The following is a 16,345-nucleotide window of genomic DNA, read 5'->3' on the forward strand; positions in this document are numbered from 1 at the left end:
AGATATATATTGATGTGTCATGGTAGTTTTAATTTATATTTCCCTGATGACGAAGAATGTGAACATCTTTCCATGTGCTTACTGGCCATTTGCATATTTTCTTTTGTGAACCATCTGTTGAAATCTTTCGTCCATCTTTTTATTGGGTAATTTGTCTTTTATTGTTGAATTTTATGAGATCTTTGTATATTTAGATACAAGTGCTTGTCAGCATGTATCACAACATTTTCTCTCAGCCTGCAGCTTTTCTTTACATTTCCTTCATAGTGTCTTCCAAAAAGCAGAAGTTTTTAACTTGTTTTGCTTTTGAGAAAAATAAATGACCAGTGGTGAATTTCAATCTCAGCTCAGCCTCTGGTTTTCTTATTTGATTTCTTTCTCTCTTGACACATGGACTTTCCCTCATTAATCCAACCAGCTGGCACCTACTGATGGAAGCTGTGAGTAGAATAAGCAAATGAGGTGTCAGGGAAGACATAACAAAAAAGAAAAGAAAAGCTTAACCTGTCCTGGCATTTCCTCTGACCTCTAGGAAGGGAAATGCCATGTCTGCTGAAACACTTTCTAGTACTTTCTGGCTTTCAACTGACAGAGAACAGTTGATTTCATTCCCAACTAACAAAAGTCCTTTTCCAAGTATGATTTGGTAAGTGCTGTCTTGCTTCTTTGCCACAAGCAAAACAGGAAAATAGCGATCCTTCAGCATTCTATTAGAAAATAGACCCTTCAGGAAAAACAGAATGCAGCTTTCTGAACTATAGGACTCATTTCTTCACTCCCTTAGAATTGACTGCTTTTTGCTGCATGCTTCAAATGAACCCCACACACACATACCCCATCACAACTCAGAATTGACAGGGTACATATTTCTTTATGAATCTATCTCCTACAATAACACTGGGACACCCTTTGAGGGCATAGCCATGCTTTGTCCATCTTTGTATGAATAGAGTCTAACACAGAACTGGCACACAATGAAAGCTCAATGAATGCTCCCTGAATGGCTGAATGAATGAATGAAGTGAATTCATTGTTCAAACTCCAAACTCTGAGATACCTCTTCCTGTTCTATACTCTGTTTGATAAAAGCTTTTCTCTGGAGTTGGACAGACCCAGGATCATGTCTCAGGTCTGCCTCTTGCCCCTCCACCTCTTGTTACTCAAAGTTCTTAGCCTTTGAGCCCCAGTCTCTTCCACTTACTAAAGGAGAATGATGGTTTTGGTTATGATAAACGCCTTTTTGGTTTGTGTGGGTTAAATAATTGAACACGGTGTGTAACTAGTGCCTGGCTTATAGGAAGTACTCTGTAAATGTTAGCTTTGATTATTTATATGCTGTACTTCATATAACTCATTTCTTATAATTTTATTCTTAATGTTTGCTATGGGTAGATATGGTAATGTTGGTGATGATGATCAAATAACTATTGAATGATGTGCCCTATGTGTAATATAGTTTATAATCTTCACAACAACCTTGAGTCATTTTTTTTTTACCCTTGTTTTATAGTCGAAACAGAAATATGGTCACCAAGGTAGGAGGTGATAGAGCTGGAATTCAGACACGAAGCTCTTTCAAAGAGGTGGCTCTCTCATTTCATTCAGGGTATCCTGTGATTGAGATGAGATGATGCCTGTAGCCAAAGAAGATAGCATAGGTCACAGACATGGGGCTGGCTAACTGATCCGTCTGGAGCAGTGGGGATCAGCCAACTTTGGGAATTCACCAGTTCTATCCTTCCCTCCTTTTGATGTTATGTCAATTAAGATTAAGTTCTGTAACATATCACAGATAACACAAATAGCAGTGGTTGAAATATGGTAGAATATTTTTTTTCCTCTTACATAAGAAAGAGAACAAAACTATTTAGTCTAAAGTTGGTATGGTGGGTTTCAATCAGCAGTACCAGGTTTCTTCTACCTTTTTGTCCCAAGAAATAAGCAGATGAGAGTGCTTAATAAACAAGTATTTTCTTCTATGTAGGGCTTGAAACTTCCCAGCTCCACTGAGAGATATCCAGACCCAACAAATTGCCCAGCTCAGGAACCCCCTTTGTCTCTGGAGTTTGATATTCTTCTTCCTGACAAACTGTCATCCTTCTGCTGGCCTGGGACATCCCCTCTGTCCCCTCAAGCAAGTCTACTAGAGACCCACGGGAGCCCCAGTAGTACCAGATATAACAAGAAGACCAAAGTAATACCACAAAGGCTCTGAAAATTAAACTTTCATTGGACATATTCATCCTGGTATCATAGCTCCACCTCTTGCCAGTCCACAAAAGCATCCTAGAACTTAAAAAGTCTGCTAAAATAAACTATTCAAATAGAACCCAGAGTATCCTCTCAATAATAGACAAAATGTCCAAGATACAATTGCAAACCATGAGAACCAAGAACCAAGAAAATCACAACTTGAATAAGAAAAGACAATCAACAGACACTAGCACTGAGATGAATCAGATGTTGGAATTGTCTGACAAGGATTTTACATCAGGTATCATAAAGATGCTTCAATGATCAACTACAAATGCTCTAAAAACAAGTGAAAAAATAAAAAATTTCAGCAAAGGAAAAGAAGTTAAAAAAAAAGAACCAAATGGAAATTATAGAATGAAAAATGTAATAGAAATAGGAAGGGCATCTCTCCCAACTGGATGGGTCCCTTCAAAGAACCACAGAAGAGCTACTCAATCATTCCACTCAACCTCACTGGTTACTTTCTAGCTACAAGAGAGGCTGAGAAATGGAGACTTTAAGCTGGACCACCAGGGATAGTTGGGGTTTTGTTTGTTGGGTAGAAGGAAAATACCACTATTGGGTTATTAAGTGCCCATGTCTGCCACTGAAACAGAGGCTAGTGAGAATGAGAGCAAGGCTCTGGGAGCTCTGGCTTGGGAATATGGACTTATCATAAGTAAGACCAGAGGAATTGTGTGCCCATTGATGAGGATGATGAACTTTTGGTTCAGTCTGGCACAATGCACAGTTACCATGATTCCTAAAGCCTGTGGAAAACTTGATATGACCTAATGTCACTAGTACCTCAACAGGCTCACCTTCTCAGGGAAGGCCAGTTAATTACCTGATTAATTTGATCACCTTAATTAACGTGCCCCTATAGTTGACAACCTTGTATTGATTGCTCTGCTAGTAGTAATTAGAAAACTAGTAGAGAAGTAAGTGGAGAAGCCACAGGAAGGAAAAACAGAGCATGACTGTCTCCCAGGATCCTACCTCTAGGTTTTGAAAGCAACAATTTTGCTTTTCCCTCTGGATAAATGTATTAGAAACATACATCATTTTCTCAGGTAACTATTTCTACCTACACTACATTCCTTCTTAGAGGATATGCCCTTTTCCTTTTCTCAAGGCTCTGCTTTCCTACCCCCACATGGCCCTCCCACCTCAGCTATAACTGATCCGACAATGGATGAACACATAACCTAGGCTGGACCAATGACATTCCCTTTTTTTCAAATTTTGAATTGGGGCATAGGAAACAGTATCAGTTAACTTTTGGGTGTTGAAACTGAAGGATTACATGGACTTGGAGGGTGGCCAGGGCAGCTATTTTTAGCAGCTGTTTTGCACCTTGTACTCCCACCAGCAATCAGAGAGCTGGCCTACCAGATTCCTAAAGGCTTTACGCTCTTTTGTTCCCTGGCCATACTCTTACTCTAGAGTTTATAGGATACCTCTTATTCTTGTGCATATGTTTCCTTGCATACAAGCTTACTCAAGGTGGTTGCCATTTCTTCCAACCAAGTGACCCCTAATATAGTAAACCACTCTCATTACTGATAATAGGTAAGCTAAGAGGGTAGGTCTTAAGAGTGTGCATCACAAGAAAAAAAATTTGTAACTATGTGAAGTGATGGGTGTTAACTAAATTTATTGTGGTAATCATTATGATATATATATGTGTGTGTGTGTGTGTGTGTATAAAATCATTATTGTATACCTTAAACTAAGGAAATGTTATATATTAACTATATTTCAGTAAAACTGAGAAAAATGTATAAAGTGATGGAGGCTGTAGCCTCCATCAGGACCAGGGGTATGTTTAACCCTTCCTACTCAATAATCATGGTTCTGCCTGCTATTAACCTGACACCATTTCTCCACACTCTTCGGTCCTTTAGGACCCCCTACGATTCTCATACCCTACCCAGATTCCCAGAAATCTACTGCTTCCAGAAGTAATAATAGTCAACACTCTTTGCCAGTTATTTTGGCTTGTGGCCACAGTCTTACAAAGCTGGTATTGAAAGGATGCTTTCCTATCTAATTTGATTGAATTGAGTGTTTCAGTAAGACGCGTGATGTTTTCCTTGCTACAGGGTCCATTCGAATGAGCAGTGCGTCACTTTCATAGAAGGATGCAAATGTGGACTTGTAAAGAAAATCTTTACAAACACTTCTTGGTGTCTCAGAGATCACCCAACACAATTACACATGAGGATATGCTGGGAAATAGTAAAACAAACCTGATTTACTCTTCACATATGTCTTTTATTTACTATTGTGGCATCAGAGTTTGCAAAAAAAAAGTGTTTCTCCAAACCCTATTTTATTAATTGAGAATATAATTGAAGTGAAAGAGAAAACAAAATTAAAAGCAGCTTAATCAAGGAGACAGAATCATGACTATCTGGGGTCCCATATTTCCGACCCCTTTGTCTAGAGTCTTTGTAAGCACTGCCTGAGTTTGCACAAGTCACACAAACAAGAACAACTCAAAACTTTGTTGTGAAGAATGAGGGCGTCTTTACAAGGAAGGATCAATGCGGAAGAAAGCTCTTTGATGGCCATCCAGTGCCAAGGGTTTTTACCAGTTCTGACAGCAGAAATCAGGAAGCACAATTCTAAATGACTGAGGAGTGCCCTCTTAGCCCTGAACTTTCACATAAGAAACTAACTCCTTTCTTGTTACAGCAACATTTTTTTCTTCTCTGTTACCTGGAGCCTGACCTCATTCTCATGAATACACAGGCTTCTGTGTTGATAAATGCATGTCTCCAACATCATTTAAATGGCAGTATGGTGTTCCAGAATAGAGAAAGACCACAATTTACTCAAACAGCCCCTATTGTTCAATGTTTAAGCTATTTCCAATAAGTTTCTATGTTAAACAAGACACTGATGAACACCCTAGTAGTAAACATCCATGCACGTTCTCAGATTTCTCCTTAGGATAAACTCTTAAACTAGTTTATGTATGCCAACCTAGCTGGGCCCAGTTAAGCTGTTGTATTTTTTTATATTTTTCTGATACTTATTACCAACATTCTTCTCCAGAGATGTAGCATCAAATTATGCTTCTACAAAACATGCAGGAAGTTATCTGATTATCAACAGTCTCAACACACTGGTGATTATTATTTTTTTTGTCTAACAATTTGATGATTTATGCTGGGATTTTGCAACCAGAATAGTGTGTTATTTCTTAGCCTAATAATAACTATCCTCTCCCTATCACCACAATCAACACTACCAACCTCTTTACACAAAGGGTACTAGCACCAGTTATACCTCTACCATATTTACTTCATTTTAGGGAAGAGAAAAGCCACAACCATTCATTCACTCATTCATCCAATACTATTGAGTACCTCCCTTGTGCCAGCATTGTTGTAGGAGCTGATGACATAGTGACAGACAAAACAGATAAGATCCCTATCTTCATGGAGCAGATGGCCCCTGCTACCATCTACACAGCAGACTGCCTGGGGCTTAGGATCTGCTTCAATCTCAGCACACTGGAGACACACCACATCCCAGATCCTCCTTTCTCTCCCATGGGCACTTACTCACCAGCCATGGAGAACTTTGCAGACATTGTCTTCCTAATCCTGCTGTGATAATTGGCAATGGTCACCATAGCAACACTATAATGGGCTGCTTATGAGTTATGTGGGTATTACACATATCAGAGTAGCCCAAATATGCTAGAGAGGAGACTCAGTCTTCATATTACAGAATATTAAGTCTCCCTGAGTGCAATCCCTCAACTGTAGATGGTATTCTTGCTCTGATATGGCTTCAACCATATGCACAAACTATAGATCCTACCACCCTTGAACACCTGAGCAACTAATAAGCACAAGGAGATCAGAGCTCTGGAATGTTCCAGAAATTACAGAATCTCTAAGGCAGATGAGACTTTAGAGGAAGTGGAACTCAACCCACTTCCTATTTAAGAATCTCTCCAATGTCCATCTTTCACATGCCCAGATTCTATAGTAGCCATAACCCATCTCTAGCTTTCTAGATACACAGGGGATATGACCCAGAGGCCAGGATCCTTTCCCAGATGTAGTCAGAGTCAGACCCAGATTTGGGGACTGCAAAGAAATGCCAGACACTTGGATTTGACCTGAAAAAGGCTCCAAACAAACAGATTTCTCTGGATCCTTGAATCAATCCCTTGTCAGATCACATGGGTCTGTATCTTGTGAATTTATAAGAAAAAATAATGGGTGTATTTATGGAGCATTCCAAGCCCAGGATGATGGTGTGTGTATGTGTGCATGTGTATGTTTATGCACATGAATACGTTGTCTATGGAGGGGAGGGTTCTTTGGAAATGATCTGGGAAATACAGGTGAGTGGACCTTACTATGTATGAGTGTACATGTCTCCTCCATTTTTCCATAGGAGCAAAATGAAAGAAAGGGATCAAAAGTTATTGAGCTTTGCACTTTTCACTGTGCATTTGTTTCTGTCTGTTCCCTGATGGAAGATAAGCTTTACGGGAGAAGGGATATTGTCTGTCTTGCTTGGTACTACCTCCCAGTAGCCTAGAATGGTACCTGGCATATAGAATGTGCTCAAAAATCAGTGTAAACAAATACATTGTCACATTTCATTCATGCACCTTGTCTGGGAAAGGAATCTCTATTACTTATTCACTTATTCAATAGCTTTGTTTGAGTGTCTGCTGTGTTCCTGACATCATGCCAACCACCACCCATAGTTGATCAACTTCTTCCTCCCTACCAGGTGCCTTTTGGGGCCTAAGCGCATCACAAGAGATGGGAATGTGCCCTTATTAGCAGGTTGCACAGACCCTTGGCATTTTATCTGTCCCTTCAAACCCACTTTAAAACAAGAAAGGGGAATAAAGATATTTGATGTATCACTGATGGTGAATATAGTCCTCCCCCACTACTGCACACACACACATATGAGATTCAGTGGAAGGGACGTGGTTCCAATTACTTTACATTATGTCCCTCTCTGCCCAGTGCAGGCAGCAGGATCCCACCCAACTCATGCACACATCTCAATTTTACCACCTCTTCCCTTCCCCAAACAAAGTCTCAGCTTACACTGGGTCTCATCCTCTGAAGAACAAGCCTTTCTCATCCCAAGCTGGGATCTCCAAAGTGGGGCAGTGGTGCCTCTAGCCAAGAGCCAGACGAGAAAGGCAGAAGCATGCTGGAGGACTTATTACTCTTAAGGGGAGGTGATGGGAAGGGTCCTCAGAGGGTGAAGTCCCCTGCAGCTGGCTCACTGGTGGTTGACACCTGGGTTTACTGGAGCTGGCTCTGGGGCCTGGGATCAGGCACACTGCCATCTCAACAGATGAGCACGTGGGTAGATAGCCAACAGATAATGTATGAGCGACAAATGTGTTTGTCAAGGGCAGTTTTCCCAGGCAGGAGCATAAAAACGGGCTCATCCTGAGTCGCCTCACCTGTGCTCCAAAATATCTAAAACTCTGCTAGAGGCTGAGGTCCCAAACATGGAGAAGCACAACTACTATCTAATTCTTCCAGGAGGGAGGAAGGGGTGACTCCAGGGAGCACAGGGGGAGCAAAAAATGATGCCAACTTTTATATTCAATGAAGACAACAGGAGAGAGTGGGGTTAGACACAAAGATGATTCCCATGGGTTTGTCTATATTTCTCCCTCTTACAGCTGAGAAGTTGTGAAAACCCATTTTAAGTCATTCAGGTTGCCATGTTGAGCTTGGAGGAAAAAGGAAATGTGCAAAACATTGACACCTACCCTGGAATCTTCTCTCTGGGAAATAAGATGCTCTGTCTTCATGAGGTATATTATGAATATCATGCCTACTATCCAGAGATAAGTAACGCGTAGCCCATGTGCAGACACTGCCTTATCCTCTGTCTATAGGAGCCCCCCAATAACTAATTACAACATATTTAGTACTTTTCTCATGAACCTAAGGTAACGCTTCATACCTTTTATATTATCTGGTACGTTCACAGGGTACAAAATAGAAAGGTATACACTTAACAAATCTCCCTCCCATCCCTGACCCCTGGCCACCCAAATCCCTTCCCCAGACTAGAACCAAGGAGCCCAGACTCATAATTCTTTAGGAGACAACATCTTAGGCAACCAATACCTTTGAGAGGATGTGGCTCAGGAGATGAAACTTATTTCCCATTCAGAATCTAGTCTTTCAATTTCAGAAAAGTGGCCCAGCAACATTTTTCTAGCTCTAGTCTTGGTCACCCAGTGGTCAGCTGGGACAGAGCAGACCTAGCTCTGTGGCATGACACAGGTCCATGATAACAATTTTAGATAGAAGGACACCTCTGTGCTCACAGTGCCCTGGGTGCTCCTGGGTAATGTCTGGGCTTCACAGGGGCTGATGTCCACTGAGCAAGGCTAGCACCACTGGACAAGCCTTTGCCGACTAGACCTTCTGATGGACTTCTCTTGGGGATGAGGGCCAGATGCAGAACTGAAAGATTTCATAAGGCTCTGAGTGTTGACAAAGGCTTCCCAAAGCAAGGGGAAGATCAAGCACTCTACTGGGAATCAAAAGAATCTGGGTCCTTTTCCCCATTCTAGTATTTCCTAGTTTGTGACCTTGGTAACACCACTTCCCTTTTTTTTTTTGGTGTAAATTAAATGAGAGGGCTTTTGGAGAGAAGTAGGAAGAGAGGTTATATCCATGGACTTTAGGGCCAAGCCTTCTAGATGTGAGTCTTATCTCTAGCACTCACCATGCTTATGACTCTGTGTGAGCCTCTGGCCTCTGTGTCCTCTAAATAAAGTGAGGATGGTAACAGTACTGACCTCAGGCAGTTATTGCAAGAATTAAATGGGCTCACAATACATTTAACCTGTGTGGCATAATGCCTAACACATAGTGAGCACCGAATAAATGTTAGCTACCATTTGATGATTTTCAAAGGTGGCAATAGACAGTAAAGGGAATATACTGGGAAATTAAGTACCTATTTTTATGCCAATGCTACTGATGACAACCAGCTACTAAGTTATTTAAAGCTTCTCAACTTGCTATTGCTGCCACTCATGTACTCCAAAGGTAGTAATATTCATTTTACAATCAATGATTAGACTTAGAGACGATGATGGTAACCTGCTTCCACCAAAATAGTTTCTACCTTAACATCAAAATCACTAAGGCCAACAGAGAAATCAAATATCCACGGGGAAGGCAAGTATTTGAGTCTTTCACAGTGAGAAGGGATCATGTCTTTTGTCTTTAGTAGCAAGATGTAGAATATCTTCTTGGGGTAAGAGGTTTTGATCACCACACTATCAAAGTAGCATTATATCTCCATTCAGACATCTTCCTGAGATGCGTCATCAGTGTTTCTGTTATGAGTAGAATTGTGTTCACCCAAAAATATTGTGACGTACTAACCCCCAGTACCTGTGACCATGACCTTATTTGGAAATAGGGTCTTTGCAGATCAAGTTAATCAAGTTAAGATGAGGTCATACTGATTAGGGTGGGCCCTGACCCAGTATGACTGGTGTCTTTGTAAGAAGAGGAGAAGAGACACAGACACACAGGTAGAAGGCCATGTGGTCGTGGACACAGAGATTAATGTGTCTGTAAGTCAAGGAATGGCAAAGATCGCTGGCAAACACAGAAGCTAAGATGAAGGCATGGGGTGTGTTCTCACCTAGATCCTTCAGAGAAAGCATGGCCCTGCCAACTCCTTGTTTCCAGATGTCTAGCCTCTAGAACTGCAGAGAGAATAAATATCTCTTGTTTTAAGCCATCCAAGTTTGTGATATTTTGTTACAGCAGCTCTGGGAAACAACAGCTGTGGATGCAGGAAAAGATGGAGGCTTGGTTAAAATCAAATGAAGGAAGGATAGCAAGACAAGGTTTGTGGGAACATACATGAGTATTTAACTTGCACATATTGAGATAATTATGCCTGGAAGGGCTATGCCAATAATGTCCTCCTAACCTCATTCCCAAGCTCCATCTGGCTTGCTCGCATACCCTTGAAAGCTCTTGTCCCAGACCTTACCTTGTAACCTCCTTTCCTGCACTCAGCTTCACCTCCTTGGAGAGGCCTTCCTGGACATCTTCATGATAACGGCCCAAGCCCTTTGGCATTCTTCATCATTTTTCCCTGTTGAGTCATCCAAAACACAATATCATACGAAAATTCTCCTGTTAAATAGCTGCCTCTTCAGCGTGTCCCACTCCACTGTGCCGGATGTGAGCGCCATGAGGGAGGAAATGTGCTTTCACGGCCCCACTTGCTGCAGTACCCAGAAGAGAGCCTGGCTCGCAGCAGGCATGCAGGTCCATACTCCATCACACCTAGGATGACCCCATTGTAAAATGCATCATTACTGTGTGCTACCAAGAAAGAAAAAGATGTGCTAATTAAGCTCTGACTTCACAATGACAGTTTAGAGATGTTAAACTGTGAAAAAAAAGTGTGTCTTAGCTGCAATGAAATATGGTAAATGTTGAATAACGATGACCCTATGCAGAATTCTGTTCTTGAAGAAACTCCTGACCCCTGTGAAGACTTACACATAAGTTACAGTGCTTACCCTGAGCATGGTTCCGAGTCTATGAAGGTCCCATAGGTACCTCTGTAGGGAGAGGGCAGAGGGAGTCCCAGGACCCGGGGGCAGGGGCCCATATTTCTGTAACAAAGAATATTCAGGCCATTTCCAAAAGCTCATGATTGTATCAGTAACTTCAGAACCTCAGCACAATATTGTGTGGCCTATTGAATTTCACAACTCATGTCACACTTCCCAGCCTACAACACACTTCTACAGGGATTCGCACATTTCCTTCCACCTCACAATAACCCTTTTAGGCAGATAGGTGAGGGAGTTGAATTTAGGAAAGTAAAATGACTTTCCCAAGATCACATGTATAATTAATGCCATAGCCAGGACCTGAAGAAGTTCTAGTGCCATGTCCAGGCCACTTGCTACACACCTAGTTGACTCTAGTATCTAACCCAAGCTAATCACAGGGCTTGCTAATGACAGATTCTATTGTTAAATAGAATCAAATTGAAATGAATTCAGCTGTTGAACATTCTGGAAGATTCCAGAAAAGTATGAACAAGTGTTTTCATGCCCTTAAGAGGATCATCCAACCTGTTGGCTTCTGACTCATCCATTAGGGGTCCCCCAGGAACCTTGCTCCCCATTTTGATTCCAAAGTCCATGTCACATAAATGAGGTATTGAGCCAGTGGGAGAAAAAGTCTGGGCTTCTTTGGAGGTGTATTTAGAGCAGTTTGCTGTTTTCTTAAAGCTTGGGGAAGAGTAAGCAATAATCAATAGTGAAATCTGCCAGAATCTCAGAGGCTCAATGAAGGTACATTTGAAGCACATCACAGAGCTTGATTTTCTGTTATTTAGTGCCAAAAGTTATTACCTCAGCAGCAGTGCAATGTCTAATTTATACCAAATTGTTAGCTGAAATCTATTAAAGTTTATTAGCACCATCTCAGAATACAGTAACATCTCACTGGTTCTGCTCCTGTTTAAATTGACCAGCTGGTTTAACTCTATTAGCTTTGAGGCTGAGATAAACTCAAGTATGCAGGAGCCATCCACAGCACCAGGGGAGAATGAATACAGATGAAGCTAGGGGGTTTTGGGGTGTTAGCTGCTACCAGATTGCTTCAGGCTTCATCTCTCTCAATGCAGCCACGACCCCATTATTGCATTACCAATGGAATGGGGGGCTGTTCTCAGACTTCAGAAAGCAGTTGTCAGTGTGATGGAGTTTCCAGCAGAGAGGGAGGCATTCCTGGAATTATGAGGCTAACAGCCCACAACAATGACCTGAAGGAACCTGGATTGTCTGAAAGGAGAAACTGATTTTTTCAAGACATTCCCCCATTGCGGACAGACAAATCCACGATGTCTAGAGTGCACTTCCAGTTGGATTGAAGGAGGACAAAAGATCTAAAGTTAGCAGTACAGAGACGCTCTGACCTTGGGTCCATCCTACCTGTCCTTAGCATCAGGACCTCAGAGAAATTGAACCACAGCATGGAGGCATTTAAGCAGAAGAATGACCCTCCACAATGGTGCACAGTCCTCAGTCGTTTTGGACTGCCTGGAGCAGTGAGAACACTGGCCTCAAAAGTCACCCAGATGTGGTTTGAAAACTGACCTCATTGCTTACTATCTGCACAATCTTGAAAAGTGACCTAAATATTGTTGGCTCCAGTCTCCTCTTTGTAAATTTTTTTTTCTGGGGGTTTGGGTGTTATACATTGTGTCCAGCACAACCTCAGACACACAGTAAAGATGTAATTGACATTTGCTTCTGATCTTCACCTTTGCCTAGCATTTTGCAGGTTAATTACATTTTCATTTTGCTTTGGCCACCATCTAAGCTCCTTTATATTCATTATCTTTTTTCAAGTCTGAAAAGAACCCAATTAAGTGGGTGGAGCAGACACTTACAGCCCCATTTTATATTATAAGAAGTCCTTGGTACAGAGAAGTAGAGAGACCCACTCAATGTCACACTGTTCACTAGGATGAGGCAAGAAGGTGAGGTTCTCATGTCCTGCTCCAGCATCCTCCTCACCTCACTGTGTGGTCGTCGTGTTACAGAGTTCTGTAGGGGAGATATGCTTCAGAAAATCAGCTAGTACACCAAGCCCCAAGCCTATGTTAGGGTCAGAACTGTGTCGTCTCAGAGGAAGCAGAAACAAAATCATCAGTCACTTAGAAGCACCCAGAACAGTGCTCGACACATAGTAGTTGCTCATCATGTGCTCACTGAATGAATAGACTGATGAACCACGTTAAATTTTCTCCATTAGGATATCCAGGGAGAGGATTTACAAGAAGCTATGTTAAATAAGAGGCAACGTAGGCAGGCAGTATAAAGACTTGAGTCCCCTCAGTGTGCGACCATGACCATTCAGCGAGCATGCCCAACATGTGCACTGTTCCCAACCAAAGGCAGCTGGGCCATCACGTGCAGGGAAGGGGGCACCCACTGCTCTAGGATATTAGGGCCCCACTCCACACACACTCTACCCAGCTTCTGACACCAAGCCTCCAGCCTTTGATCCTCCTCAAGACCCCTTGAGCTTTTCGAGACACTCTGTGCCCCTGGTGTCCTAGCTCACACACAATCTGCTTTTCTGTATTGAGTGACCTCAAATAAAGCAGATGTTATTAGCGACACTTTATAATTAAGGAAAATGAAGCCCAGAAAATGAGCCCAATAGAGGGCTTTCATCCCTTCACAAATGTTAATGAAGTAATTGAATATCTGCTCTCTGCTAACATTGTCCTAGGTGTGGGGGATAGCATGGTAAACAGGGCAGGGTCTCTGCCCTTCTGGTGAGGGAAGACAGACCCACAAGGGAAAGCATACCCACATCACACGACTAAATGGTGGTGTGATAAAGCTTAAAAAAATATGGAGAAAGAAAACAATGTTTAGGGAGAATTTAATCTATGTAGGATAATCAGAGAAGGTCTAGTTGAAAAAAACAGTGATTTAAACTGACATCTAAAGGATAATAAGAAATCAGAGAGAGAAGTGCTGGTTGGTGGAAGCAATGAGACAGTTCCAAGTAGAGAAAAAGTCTGCTCAAAAGCCTCATTTAGAGAAGAGTTGGGGTAATTTGAAGAATTAAAAGGAAACTCTGAGGATGGATCACAGGGAGTGAGAGGAAGTTGGGTAGGATGGAGCTTGAGAAATGGGTGGACTGGATCACGTGTAGCTCAGTAAGTCATGGATTTTATTTTAAGTAAAATTGGAATCCCAGTGGAAGGACATTAAACAAGGAAGTGACATGATTAATTTAAGATCATCCTCTGCTACAGGGTGAAGAACTGATGGTGCATGGAGCCAAGAGTGGAAGTAGGTTGGCAAGTTGCAAGCCCATTCCAGTTGGACAGGAGATGATGGTGGCTTATCTTGGGCTGGTAGAAATGGAGAGACCATAGAAGAGACTTGGCCAGAATCAGAGCTAGTTAAGGCTGCGACCAGAACTTGAACCCAGGTCTACTGATTGTCCACCTGGGTCCCTTAAACTGACCGTGCTCTGATGGTTCATAGAGCAAAGGGAGGTGACTTGCAGGGAAATGAAAAGATCATTAGGAGAATTTGTGTAGAACACTGTACTTAATCTAGAGTCCACAGTTCCTGAGGGTCCACATACATTATTCTCTCCAAAAGAATGGTTATTGTCACATGCAATTTCAAAACAAACGAAAAGAAATCAAAGAAGCATATTGTGGTTCACTTGAGATGAATACCTTTTAATCAAGGTCAGCCCACTATTTCAGAAAAGAGCTGTGCATTTTTTATTGACCATTATGCAGGCTCCAAGTACTACTACCTTTGTTCTCTGCAGAAAGTAGAAAAAGATCTGATGCATAAATTCACATGTGATGATAAGTTCATGCCCAGTGATAAGAGAAGAGATGCAAGAGTATCATTGGTCACCTAGGTTGTCTACCCCAGGAAAGCCTGTACCAGTGGCCAAAGTACAACAGTCATGTTCAAACAGGATTCCATTTCAGCCAAAGTACATGCTCTGTCATATTTATTTAATAGTTTTAACTTGAATTTTATTGGATCTATTTCATTTCTAATTTTTTAATTTCATAATTAATTAAAACAATACGCATAAGGAGTTTATATCTGATTTTACACTTACATACACTAACATTTTAATAAAAATAACTCATATTCTCATTGAGCTCTATGATGATTGTTTTCCTCAAAGAAGAGTCTGTATATTACTCAGGCTTGAGAAATCCTGGCCTCAACCAAATGAAAATCAAGCAATGGGCTATATGACTAGACTACATGAAATTTTTTTATGGTGGTATGAGGGTGAAAGAGCACCAGAAAGAAGAATCATTTGTCCTTCCTGGTACAACTCCCAGAACGTACAAAATCTGCTGAAAGTTAGGTTTAAAAGAATGAATTTAAATGTATTAACTTATTATTGGATTCCCCCATTACAGTACGGTATAAATTCTATGTATTAAGGAAAAGCAAATTATTGTCCTCACAATTCCTTAAGAAGTCCAAGGCCATATTCTCTGGAAACTGTACATCTTTAAGCCTGACCCTTGCGTTATAGAGAGCTGTGCCTGGCACCGAGGGGCCCGCAGGCACCGAGCCACGGGGCTCTCGTTCCTCTTCTCAGCTTCTTACTATGTGGAAGTGTGGGTGAACTCATCTGCACCCTTCCTATTTTTTCTTTCCTCTTCCTTTTTGTTGACTCCTTTCTAGTTGACTTCTCCTAAGATAAATGTGCTTGTACATAATGTTAAACCATGTACCTGTGTTAGGACTCCAAGGTTATAGTACAGGAAGATGTTATATTTTGATGAAGGAGAGAAGGTCAACAATATTAGATATTATTTTCTAAGTGGCACCCAAAACATTCAAGGTGAGTGTGAGGACCCTGAGGCTATGGGTTGGATATTTTTTTTAAAGACATATATAATTTTTACTCAAAATGTGCACTAATGCAAAGTACCACTCCTTAGGTGCCTGATTAGGCCTACAGAAACCCCCACACGTAAAACTGGAGGTGGCTCATCAGAGGAACCAGACCAGGAGTATGAAGCTGGAAGAGAGAGCAGGTGGGTGCCGATGTCCTCATAGTGTCTTCTCTCACCCAGCTCCAGGATGAAATGGTCCAACCCAAATGAAGAGAGGATAAGAGCTAGGTGTGTTAGCTGAGGGAGAGGCATGGCTACCAAAATAGATCTCCTTTGCTTTGCTTCGTGCATCACCACTGGTCCCTATCAGTCCCCATTCGCAAGGTACACAGCACACATCCCTGCCCCATTGCTTTTTAGGTAAACATTAAACAGCACTGCACGTGGAGAACAGCCAAAGTGTTTGGTAATTCATCAGCAGTGGCAAACCTGAATGTTTTCATGTGATGCAAATTGCTTTGGCTTCCACGCTGCTCCTGTCGCTTCAAGAGCTGATGGTAAATAGCCTTTCTTGGGATTACTATCAAGTATTCATTTTAACAACATTAATTTACAACGTGTTATCCCACTTTACATTGTGCTACATGACTTATTCACAGAACTGCACCTTTGGTAACTGATG

Source organism: Manis javanica, chromosome 17 (assembly GCF_040802235.1).
Source record: "Manis javanica isolate MJ-LG chromosome 17, MJ_LKY, whole genome shotgun sequence".
Classification (NCBI taxonomy): domain Eukaryota; kingdom Metazoa; phylum Chordata; class Mammalia; order Pholidota; family Manidae; genus Manis; species Manis javanica.